Source organism: Callorhinus ursinus, unplaced genomic scaffold, assembly GCF_003265705.2.
Source record: "Callorhinus ursinus isolate GAN/ISIS: 27379988/994484 unplaced genomic scaffold, GSC_fseal_2.0 scaffold35, whole genome shotgun sequence".
Lineage (NCBI taxonomy): Eukaryota > Metazoa > Chordata > Mammalia > Carnivora > Otariidae > Callorhinus > Callorhinus ursinus.
The window spans coordinates 8,744,102-8,755,550 of NW_027397097.1; the positions used below are offsets into that span (position 1 = coordinate 8,744,102).

Genomic DNA, 11,449 nt, shown 5'->3' on the forward strand with positions numbered 1-11,449 from the left:
ATATGCAACTTCAAGGATTTCAATGAGAATAAATGAGATACTGTAAGTACCTTATGGCCTAAAATAAAATCTGTCACTTAATATATGTTGGTTCTCTCTCTTTTTGGTTTTTGATGATACATTTATGTTTCTGGTCAAGCCAAAAGACATTTGGAAGAAAGATTAGTAAATATTGATAAGGTGAGAAACGGTGTTTAAAGCAAGGAGAGATTTTACCACACATATTTATTTAGCACCTAATGTTTGCTGGATCCAGTGTCAAACTATCAGATAATGAGACATATTAACTTCTTTCATATTAACTTTACAGACATAAACTTTGATTTTTGTAATCACAATTGACATTCCAAATGAGAACACAGCATTCACTAGAACATAACTATGTCACAGAAACTGGGGCCAATTAATTCTTATTCCAGTGCCACATGTCCTGAAATGGGTAAATACATGAAGAAACAAACAAGTCCTCCCCTAGCACACTGTATGGTGATTGGCTACTTTTCTAAAGGTCTAGAAGGACTATAAGCTTTGTAAGGTAAGCTGATCTGTTTCTGCCTGATTAAATTCCCAATTTTGAGCATATTGTCTGATACATGATAGCTATGTAGAAAGGAAGGAAAAATAAAAGAAGAAGAGAAGGAAAGAAGGGAGAGGAAGGAAGGAAGGAAAGAAGAAAGAAAGGAAGGAGTTTAGGTCAAATAATCTTTACAGTTTTTCTATCATGAACACTCTACGATTCTTTAAGTCTATTTCTAGACGATGTATAGTGGCAGAGGGCCCCTTAGAATGGAGGGCCCCAATTCTACCCTGATGCATCTACTCGGACAATGATACAGAGAGCCTAGTGCTTTTTATAACCCATTAGGCAAGAAACAGAACAATTTCCTCAGGAAGCTAAATTCACCTAGATGCCCCAGGGGCGAGCTGAAGTAGAAAGAACAAGAAATCAACTTCAGAGGTCCTGTTCTACCGACTGAAGTGTACAAATATCATCCCCAGGTGGGAATCCACACCTTGGAGGGAAAATCCTAGGAGCAGTACACCGCTCAGGGCAAAGGCACCATCCACCTACTACTCTTGTGCCTGAAATGTGGGTAACCACACATACTTCTTAAGCAGATCTAATTTGGGGGTGGATAAGAGAGAAAGATCAGCAGTATAAGTCCTAGAATGCAATTTTGCTGCTGGGTCTCTGGGAGACAGTATAATTCATTTAGTTACAGACATTCAGTTACTTACTCAGTGTGTACCCATCGGGAAGACCAAGTTATAGGAGAGTACTACATGGGAGGAACCACCAACCAAGTCTTAGAATTTCGGGAGAATTAAAATTAGAGTTAAACGTCAGGAGGGAACATTTCAGATGAGAGAATGGGTAAGTAGGAGTTGGCCAGCGGAAGAAAGGAAATTCCAAAGAGATGGAACAATGTGTGCAAATATTTGGTGATTAGAGGGAATGTTGCATATTTGGGGGAGTTCAGTGTGGCTGTGGCATGGACAAAGAGGGGCTTTGCAAACCATGCGCAGGGCTGTGTGCTTTTGCCCCAGGGCAGCAGAAACCACTGAGGGGAGCTGGGAGAGCAGTTAGAGGTTTGCTCAAACAGTTCAAGTGAGAGATGAAGGTGATCTAATCTAGAGTTATGGCTGTGAGAATAGAGAAAGATAGACAGACTAAGAGATAATTGGGAAGCAAGAATTTTAAGTCTATCTCTGTTTTACAAATGGTTGAGTTCATATTTTCTCTGTGGTTTGGATCCCTCATTACACGACTGGGTATTGACCCAGTGCTTAACAGAAGAGTCATAATCATTGCATTGGTTCTAACTTATTGTCATCACTTTTGAATGTTGGTCAGGGTCTGGCCTTTAGCAATGGTGTGATATTATCCAGATACCACATGTAGCCTGGGGGATATTTTTTATTTCTTAGCTTGTCAACACCGAAGGTCAGAGACTCCATCTGCTTCCCTTCCATGAAGCTATGAAACCACAGTACAACTAATACAACACAATAGAGCAAAGAGTGACCCCAATTTTCCTGTTGGTTTGAAAGCCCTGCAGTCAGCTCTTCTCGGGGCTCTCAGGCTATAACAGGGTGGGGGACCTCTGCACTTCGGCACCACCTCTGCCCCATGCATGCCACAGTTAAATGTGCAATTTTAAGAGATGCAGAACTGAGTTCAGAAAGTGGCTGCTGTGGCTGTGGGTATTTGATTTGTGACTTGGGAGTCCGTGGGTGGTAGATGTACATAGTCTTTGATTCCAGTCTAGTCTACGTGACTTTGCAGCCCCAGGGATATGGATTCCTATCTTTGCTCAAGGTATGAATATATACCTTACTTATTTGTTTTGCTCATTGTCTATTACCCCTTACTCTCAAGAGAATGTAAGTTGTATGTGAGGCGGGGTTTTTGTCTGTTTCATTACCATGTCCCCAAATGCTTAGAACAGAACCTGGCACAGAGCAGGTGCTCAATTAATATTTGTTGAATAATCAAAGTATGTGAATGAGCTTGAGGATGTTATCTGAGATCAGGCTTCAGGTTTATGCACATTTCAAATGGGATTAATCACATATGTTTTATAGCCCTTTGGGGACTCTTTTCAAGCTAAAACGTAGAATGGAGGGCCCCAAGGTGGATGTTCAGCAACCATCTTTTGTCTTTTAGCTAGTACTGGTTTACTATGTGTTTCTGTCTAGCCATCCATCCATCCATCCATCCATCCACCCATCACTTTGGTTTAGCACCTACCATATGCCTTATAGAGCACTTACCATTATTCTCTACCAAGGACTGTGCTTAGACACTACATTTACCATCTCTGATGTTTACATCAATACTTCAGTGTGATTATCTATGTTTTCTTTTTGTAAATGAGGAAGCTGAGGCCAAGCAAATTTATACAGATAGAAAGTGTCAGAGCAGGGATTCACAGTCCGACTGTCTAATTGGCTGTTGACTCCTGGCGCTTCCATTTCCTCTCCAGAGTTTTCTTATCTGTGAACCAGGCAGTTTAGTGCCTAATTCACAGGTTACTATGCATGTGCCTGGCATATACACAGTGTATTATGTGAAGCACGTACATAGCACCTCACTAGAGCTGCTGTTATAGGTATTTCATAGGGTTCCCTGCATGGTGATCCTCATGGCAAATCACATTCAGTGCCCCCATCCCACTTTTTTTTTTTTTATTACCCTCATATCATTATTTATGGCCACTTCAGCAGGAAAACCACAAATGTAGTCATCCATGCCTGCTGATTGCTGGTGTACAGCGACATCCAGGTGCCCCTCTCTGAGCTTCAGAGAGCCTTCCCAGCTCTGTTCAGTCTCCCCTCCTCGGTGAACTCTCATTCTTGAATTCAGACACACCTCTCTCTGGGGAAGCTCCAGATGTTTCTTTAGGGCCTCTCATCAGTCCCTTCCCACTTAATTCCCTAAAAAAGCCTTCTTTTGATGAGTCTTCAGTAAACAAAATTTGATAGGAATAGGAAAAGTATTGCCCTATGTATTATTTTTATGGAAACAACATTAAATACTAAAAAGAGTAAAAATATTTCATTTTTGGGGTAGTTTTTTGACAATATTGGGAGTCAGCTTCTTGTCAGGTCGTTTAGAAAGGCCTATGGATAGAGTGGAAAGACAAACACAGGCCCAAGGCCAACCCCAGCTCCTATTTTTAAATCAGCATACTGTGTGACTATGTCCTCGCCACTTTGGCAGCTGACTTTCTTTTTGTTTGCTTCTGACTTTTCACTGCAAGAAGAGGACTATGTGAGCATCTTAGTGGCTAGTTCCATACCCCTATCACAGGGAAGTAGAGGCTGAGAAATAACAGTTACTGGATGCCTGCAACGAGCCAGGCAAAGCAAAGGTGCTTCACATGTGTTGCATATTACTCACTTTTCACAACTGTGCAAGGCAGAAGTTCCCATTTTGTAGATGAAAAACCCAGCACTTGGAGACATAATATAATTGGTCCACGTCACACAGTATTGGAGGTGGAAATTGAACCCAAATCCCTCTGACTCCAAAGTTGCCACCCTTTCCACACCCACGTCCACACTTCCCACGGCCCATTTTTACTTCTCTGCCTTGTAGCATTTTTGTGTATGGCTTTTAGCCTTTGAAAGTGAAAACAGTGTCTTCTTTTTTTCTCTCGTCCTTTAGGGCCTAGTGTAATATGAATGCTTAATGCATGTTTCTTTTAAAACATATGTGAACATGCTTTGTCTTAATTGCTAACTATTAACTCCATGTGCCAGACATGGGAATCAGACTTATTCATCTTACATCTTTTTTGCTGGCTTTTTTTGTGGCCATCCACACTCAGAACTGTCTTATAGATTTTGCCCTTGAAAAATGGAACTTTTTATTCTTTTAGTTATGAAAGTACAATAAAAATCCCCAAACTAATAATGCTTTGATTTTTTTTCTTACTTGCCTTTTTTGAACTTCTATTACTTATATAAAAATGGCAAACTGCCTTTTTTATTGCTTCAAATTACTTTTGTTAAAATACTTCTGTGCTGCCAAGTTCCAACCTGAAGCCAATGTTCATATCCAAGTCACAAATAAGAATGAGGAATATGCTTGAGTCCTTTCTGCTCTCCTTTTTAGCAGCTCAATCCAAACTTTCCTCAATGTTAAAACTATACTTCTGTTAACATTTAAAGACATTGAAATAAAAGTATTTCTTTCCAATAATTACATCTGGAAAGAGTTTGACCCTGCCTCTACTTCTATGGATTCCAGTGAAAGCCAAAGAGAAAAATAAAGACAGGCAAGACTGTGCTATACTCATAAGGAACAAGAGGTCTGCTGACATGCACAGCCCTGGCAAGATCAGTGGCACTGGTCACAGTGTATAATGCTTTGGTCACTCAAATCTCCCTCCTCGAGATGGAAATAATCCTCCATAAGCAGAAATATGGATTGGAGACAAAATGGTGACCTCAAGGAGATAAGCCATCACAACAATGGGTGGAGTTTTTTGACGTCAGAAACACACAAAAATCCTTATCTCATTACGGATTATTCCTTTTATCCTATGCTGGAAAGGTGCATGTATGAAGCGTCCCAAGTTTTTGGAGAGTCCTCCCCCTTTCAACTTTGGAAGGCAAGAGAGAAACAATGGTGGACCCAAAGAAGGAAAATGGAACACCTAGTCTTACCTCTATTCTGGGTTGCATATTTAAAGGATGTCCTTATTATCTCCTTCCCCAGAAGTTTTTACCAAGATTTCCATAATGGTATGTGAGATAAGGCCTGGGCTAAAACCTCAGTGGGGAGGGGGCAGGTAGGTTTAGTTCCTTGAGGCATGTACAAGAATCAAGCATGGCTGTAGAAGGTGGCTAGAAAAGGATGGATCTTGGCCATCCCTTCTTTGGAGAGTATAGCTAATGATTTGATTTGATTGGTCCTTGCTTTCTTCATCTACAACAAAGACATAGGTGTTGCTCTTTCAGGATAACTAAATTGGGACAATGTGAAGTTGTTTTGATAAGGCTATTCTGGTCTGGAGTCAAATTGCTAGGGTTTCAATCCTGGCTCCATCATTCACTAGTGGGCCTTTGGACAAGTTACTTAACCTCTCTATCTTGGTTTCCTTGTCTGCCACATTGAACAATGTGGAATTGTGAGAATTACGTGAGTTAGTAAACATAAAGCACTTAGAAGTCTGTATGGCATACGGGAAATATGCAGCAATGTTAGCTATTTCAGTGTCTAAGGCGAGGCTGGTTAAACAGGGTACCCTAAACTAGTAGTTCCAGTGACTGGGGGATATTTGAGACTTACACGGAATAATGGAGAATTTTAATTTTCTATTCTTAGAAACAGGATTTCTGAATGTTTGCCATTCTTTCAACAAACATTTATATGAGCATCAAGTATGCCAGACTCTGAGTTATTTACCGAAGATACAGAGACATATGAGACCCAGCCTCTGCTCACAAGGAATTCTGCACCTAAAGGGAGAGGCAGATGGACAAACTGGAATAACTGCTCAGGGTCTAGAGAGGTTTCAGAGAGGACATAATGATTGAGTAGTAGCCTGAAGGAGTTTCCGGGGAGACAGTATTCCAGGCAAGGGGAACAGTCAATATGAAGGGCTGCCAGTGAGGAGAAGCACGCTGTGTGGGTGGTGGGAGAACAAAAGGGAAGAGGAGGAGGGAAGGAGGGGGGAGGGGAAGGGAAAGAGATTTCTGTGGCCACCTCAGTTACTAAAGCCGTGGTCCTTGGCCTCCAAACCTATCGCCAGAGAGTTCTGGTCTCTTTGAGAACCCCAGACTCCCCAGGCCATTGGGAAGGTGGAATGGGGTGGGGAAAATGGTGGTGATCCACTTATTCTGCTTCCTTTGACTTCCCTAAGACCTACCTCTGTATCCTCATTTTTCATCTCTTCGCATCCTACTCTATGTTACCCTCATGGAGCTTCATCCGGTCTCTGGGGCATTCACTGAACGTCCTGGCACAGGGTCTTTGTATTCACATTGTGTTCTCCGCTTGCAACACTCTCCCCCCTCTCTGTCTCCTCAGCTAGTTCATTTCTGCTCTTTCTTCAGATGTCTCTCAGGCATTACTTCCTTTCAGGAACAGAAGCCCTTCTTCTGTGCTTCGAGGGCCCCTTCTCTACCTATCCTATCATTTGTCTTTGGGTTTTATTACTCTGTCCTCAGTCCCCAACATGAGTCCTGACACGTGGTAGGTACTCAGGGAATAGTTGTTCAATGAGTACATTCGAGGCAAAAGGAAATATCCTTACAGATATTCTCTGCATTTCCCCTCTTAACAGGCCAAACGTGATTGATCACCAAGCTTTATTCTCTGAATGTCACTCCCTTGTCTTCGTACTCTCTTCTCTGGATCACCGCCTAAAACTCCTCATGTCTCCGAGCGTGTCCCTGCTACTGGATCCTGTAAGTCTCCACTTAGAGTCATTCTGTGGCTCCTTATTGCCCCAAATTGATATCCAGCATCCTTGGTTAGCAGTCAAAGCCCTACCCATTGCCTTACTTAAGCCCCCATGTCTGTCCTCTAAGACTCTGAGCTCTTCAAGAGCTTGTCCTAGATCTGCCAGGGTCTAACATCCAGCAGAGCAATTGGAACACAGGTTTGTGTTCAGTAAACATCTGGCCAAAGAATAAGCCAGTCATATAAATCTAGTGTAGGAAAACATTGTTTTGTATTTTTGGAAAATATATGCTAAAAAGGTCTTCAACAGGGCATTTTGTTTTAAGGGAAATGTCCCAACAAGGAAATAGAGTTAAATTCAGCACAGCTGACTGCTTAAGAATGCCATTCAAGAATATAAATGAAATGAACTTCTTGTCACATTTACCAACAGGGCTGGTAAGCAGATATTCAGGGAGGCTGTCTTCCACAGTTGTAGAGAAAGCTCCTGCAAGGGAAACCACCAACTGCTAAACCCAAGGCATGCTGAACTCCTAAAGTCTGTCCCCTGCTGACCAGCTGGCATTCTGTGACTTTTTCCTCGGGGTATAATATTTCTTTCCCTGTTTTCCTTTTCTCTGTTCCTCTCTCCTACACTATGGCAAACCCTCAATTCTTTTGCAAAAGACATGGTCTTGGCAAGTGACTTAACTCTTCTGAAAATCAATTCCTTCCTTTGAAAATCATCCCCTTCCTTACTTGTCCAGTGATGAGTTACTAGTAGTAGGAGCAGGGATAATATGGGAAGCTAACATTTGACCTTTGCATACTCTCTACCAAACACTGTGCTGAGTACTTCTGCTGAGTACTTTTATAAAGATTCTCATCTACGTTAAAGAGCTAACTCCATGCCCCTTAATTCTTAGCGTGATACTTAGCACAGAATCAATTCTCAATAAATGTTAGTCATTATTATAAGTTTTTTCATTTAATCCTAAAAACCATTTTCTGAGGTCAGTATTACTTTCGTATTTTTTCTGTGTCTGAGGCTTTCAGAGGGCAATGATATTTAAGAATGAATGTGGGATCCACGCCCAAGAAGTCTATCTACCAAGGTCATGCAACATAACAAATAGAAAACCACTCTGTGAGATGTAGGACACTGCACAGATGTTAGCTGTTATCACCACATTCAGGAGCTTAAGCAGGTAAGGGGTCAGCACCTATGAAGAGGCAAGTGAAGTACTTTAATAAAATGGGGTCACAATTATCATCAAATGAGAAATTTTGTCTTAGGTTGGAGGAATTGTGTGTGTGCGCGCGTGTGTGTAAGCATTTTTAAAAGATGTTTTCTAAGACCCAAAAAGGCAAAAAATCTGTAGAATAGAAGGCGGTCAGTGGGACTTCTGAAATAATGGACATCTCAAGTGTTCGGGCTTTCTTTCAGGCTCAAGAGGCTTTTCCATAGGAAGGATGTGGGAGGACACAAGCAAGGAAGAGTTTCCTCTCTGTAGCCTCCACCAAATCCTTCTGGGTCCTATGACGCACCTGAAGCAGGGATTCTCTCCATTTTACAAATGCAGCAACTAACAAGCAAGAGACCAAGAGACCAATCTGAAGGCTTCCTACTTCTTGCTTTCAGGTTTCTGGCCCAAAGTTTCCTGACTTCCAATACTATACTCTTTGTTCAGTTAATCAGTTAAAAATTCCAACTGAAAATTTGCATCCTTTGATCTTCACTGCTATTTCCATTCCCCACCCCCCAGTGTCTAAATAAAACACCTGGCAAACACCATTGGATTTCCTGTTTCTATGAAATTAGCTTTTTCTTTTCTTTGGGTCCGCAGTATTTGTCTTTCACTTTCTGGCTTATTTCACTCGGCATAATGCTGTTCAGATTCATCCATATTGTTGCAAATGGTAGGGTTTCCTTCTTTTTTATGGCTGAATACTATTCCTTTGCGTGCACATACCACATTTTCTTCATCCATTCATCCACTGAAGGACATTTTGGTTGTTTCCATATCTAGGCTATTGTGAAAAGTGCTGAATTGTGCTGCAATGTACATGGGTGTGCAGGTATCTCTTTGAGATACTGATTTCCTTTGGATATATATACCCAGGATGGATTGATGGATCATTTGGTAGTTAAATTTTTAATTTTTTTTTGAGAAGTGCCATTCTGCCTTCCATAATGTTTATATTATTTTACATTCTTACTGACAGTACACAGTACACTCCACATCCTCATCGACATGGGTCATCTCTTGTCTTTTTGGATAATAGCCATCCTAACAGGTGTGAGATGATACCTCATTGTAGTTTTGATTTGCACTCCCCTGATGACTAGAGATCGTAAGCACCTTTTCATATACCTATTAGCCGTTTGTATTTTTTAAATGGGAAAAATATATTTTAATTGCTCATTTTTAAATTTAATTGTTTGCCCATTTTCTAACTGAATCAATCTCTTCAAGCTCACTACTTTATTCCTGACTTCACAGATTCCCTCAAAGAGCTATGTATCTCTCATCCTAGAAGCCCTGGACTGGGAAGCCAGAGGCTCTGATTTTCAGACCCTTTCTTACCATTTCCTAGCTGTATCAACTTGGTAACAGTGATGTTGATAACGAGTGCTTCCTTTTTCTGAGTACTTACTATGTGCAAGGAACTTTCTATACATTATTTGTCATACCTCTAATAGTCCAGTAGTTCTCAATTTTTGCTTGCAGATAATTTTGTATGTAAGTTTTGTAGACAATTTTGCCATGCAAGGGATTTTGTCATAAAGATATTTTTTATTTTTACAGTATGGGATGTGATGGTGCTGCTGGCATCTATTTTGTAGATGCTAAATTCTGCTAAATATTTGACAACTTACAGCTGCCAAAACATGGAATTATCTGGCCCCAAATGTCTAAATGTCAAGGTTGAGAAGCCCTGCAATAATCTGTAAGGTAGGTGCTTCACCCATTTTACAGAGGAGGACCTAGAGGCTCAGAGAGGGTTAGTGATTTGCCCCAGGGGCACAGCTAGTAAGCAGTGAGCCAAGATCTAAACATAGGTTGGTCCTGGCTCTACAGTCCACGCTTTATAGACATGTAGTAGACATTTGTAGACTCCTACATCCTGCAACTCCTGGTAACTGAATTCCTTTTCTATAAATGCATAATCCAGGCTGGGATCCTGAAAGTCAGAGCTCCACCTAGGGGTGAACTGGAACCCTCTGTAGGACAGAAAGACAAGAGTCCAAGCACAGGGTCAAATCAGACTAAATCAGCTGCTCTGTTGCAGTCAATCCCAAGTAGGATATAACTGGGCATAAACCAGAGTCTCCAGAATAGAATACAAGGGTTTGTAGTAGAGCATAAGAGACCCCACATGGAAAGAATCTAAGTGGCTCTAGAAGTAGAACCACAGGAATTTTTGATAGTACGAATGAGGCCTTGCACCACAAGGGCAAGGAATTGTGTACAAGAGTATACGGCAGAAGAAATCTAGAACAAGACACTTACTAACTCTAAAATTCAGTTGTATTTTCTGTGCAACTAGAATAACTTCCCTACCTACAGTGTAAGGCCCTTAAAGAGGGTATGGGCTTGAAAAAGATCTATAAATGACTGCTGTGCTTTAGATCACATGTATTCTAATCGTGATATTCACATGTTCTTTGTCTCCTCCTCCCCCAACTATACCACATTCTAGGCTCCCTATTCTTAGGTTGCTGCTGGTTCTAACTATATGTAATGAAAACAACCTGAATTTGTTCCTGTTTTCCTGATACACTGTCCCCAGTGGTCAGCAGTTTGGCTATTACTGCCATCATCATCTTTGTTCCAGACTACCTTCATGTTGTTAACATTATTTGTCAATAAATCATTGACTTTTCCTGTGTTTTATTGCACAGAGGCCGCTGTATTTGGGTTCATCTTGAAAATCCAAATAATGTAAGTAGAAAGCATAAATAATAGATCAGCTTCTTATCCCCAGGGGTCCTGGCAGGCCTGTTCACAAATGTACTTTCTCTCAGTCTCTGTCCAGTTCAATTTTAAGGTCTGTGGGAACAGTGTTTAGACCTGAATAAGAAAATATTAGCGGGGTAGATTCTTTTTCCTATCAATGATCTTCTTATGTGTGCAGAAGGGTAAGTGTGGGGAAACCTGGGATCAGAAATGGATAGAATTGGCAAACATCAGAATTCTGGCTTTTTTCCCCTTCAATTTTCAGGATGGGAGGAGGGAGAGGAGATGATAACCCTTGTAAAATTGCCATTTATACTTCAAAATAATAATAATAATAAAAAATCTCCATTAAAAAAGGAAAAATTGTCCTGCTGTGAATTTAACAAATCTTAGCCTCAGGCCTATTTCTCTGTATTAATTTGCTTTTGTTTATTTTTTTTTCCTCTCATACTCTTTCATGCAAAAGCAAGGCAATCAATGAAAGTACTTAACACAATCCTTCCTCTCTACTATAAGTGAAAGTTAACGTGTATGTTCTTTTTCCCTAGATTTGCAGAGAAAGCTTATTGTCTACCATATATAACCATATATA

The 11,449-nt window shown here is 40.8% G+C and overlaps 1 long non-coding RNA gene across 1 annotated transcript; it reads left to right on the top strand.

Annotated features, from left to right (window-relative positions):
* Positions 1-431: 431 nt before the first annotated feature.
* On the top strand, positions 432-10,789 carry LOC141370449 (uncharacterized). The gene is made up of 3 exons (XR_012374481.1): positions 432-535; positions 9,706-9,852; positions 10,601-10,789. It is a non-coding gene; the product is annotated as an uncharacterized lncRNA (long non-coding RNA).
* The last annotated feature ends 660 nt before the right edge of the window (positions 10,790-11,449 follow it).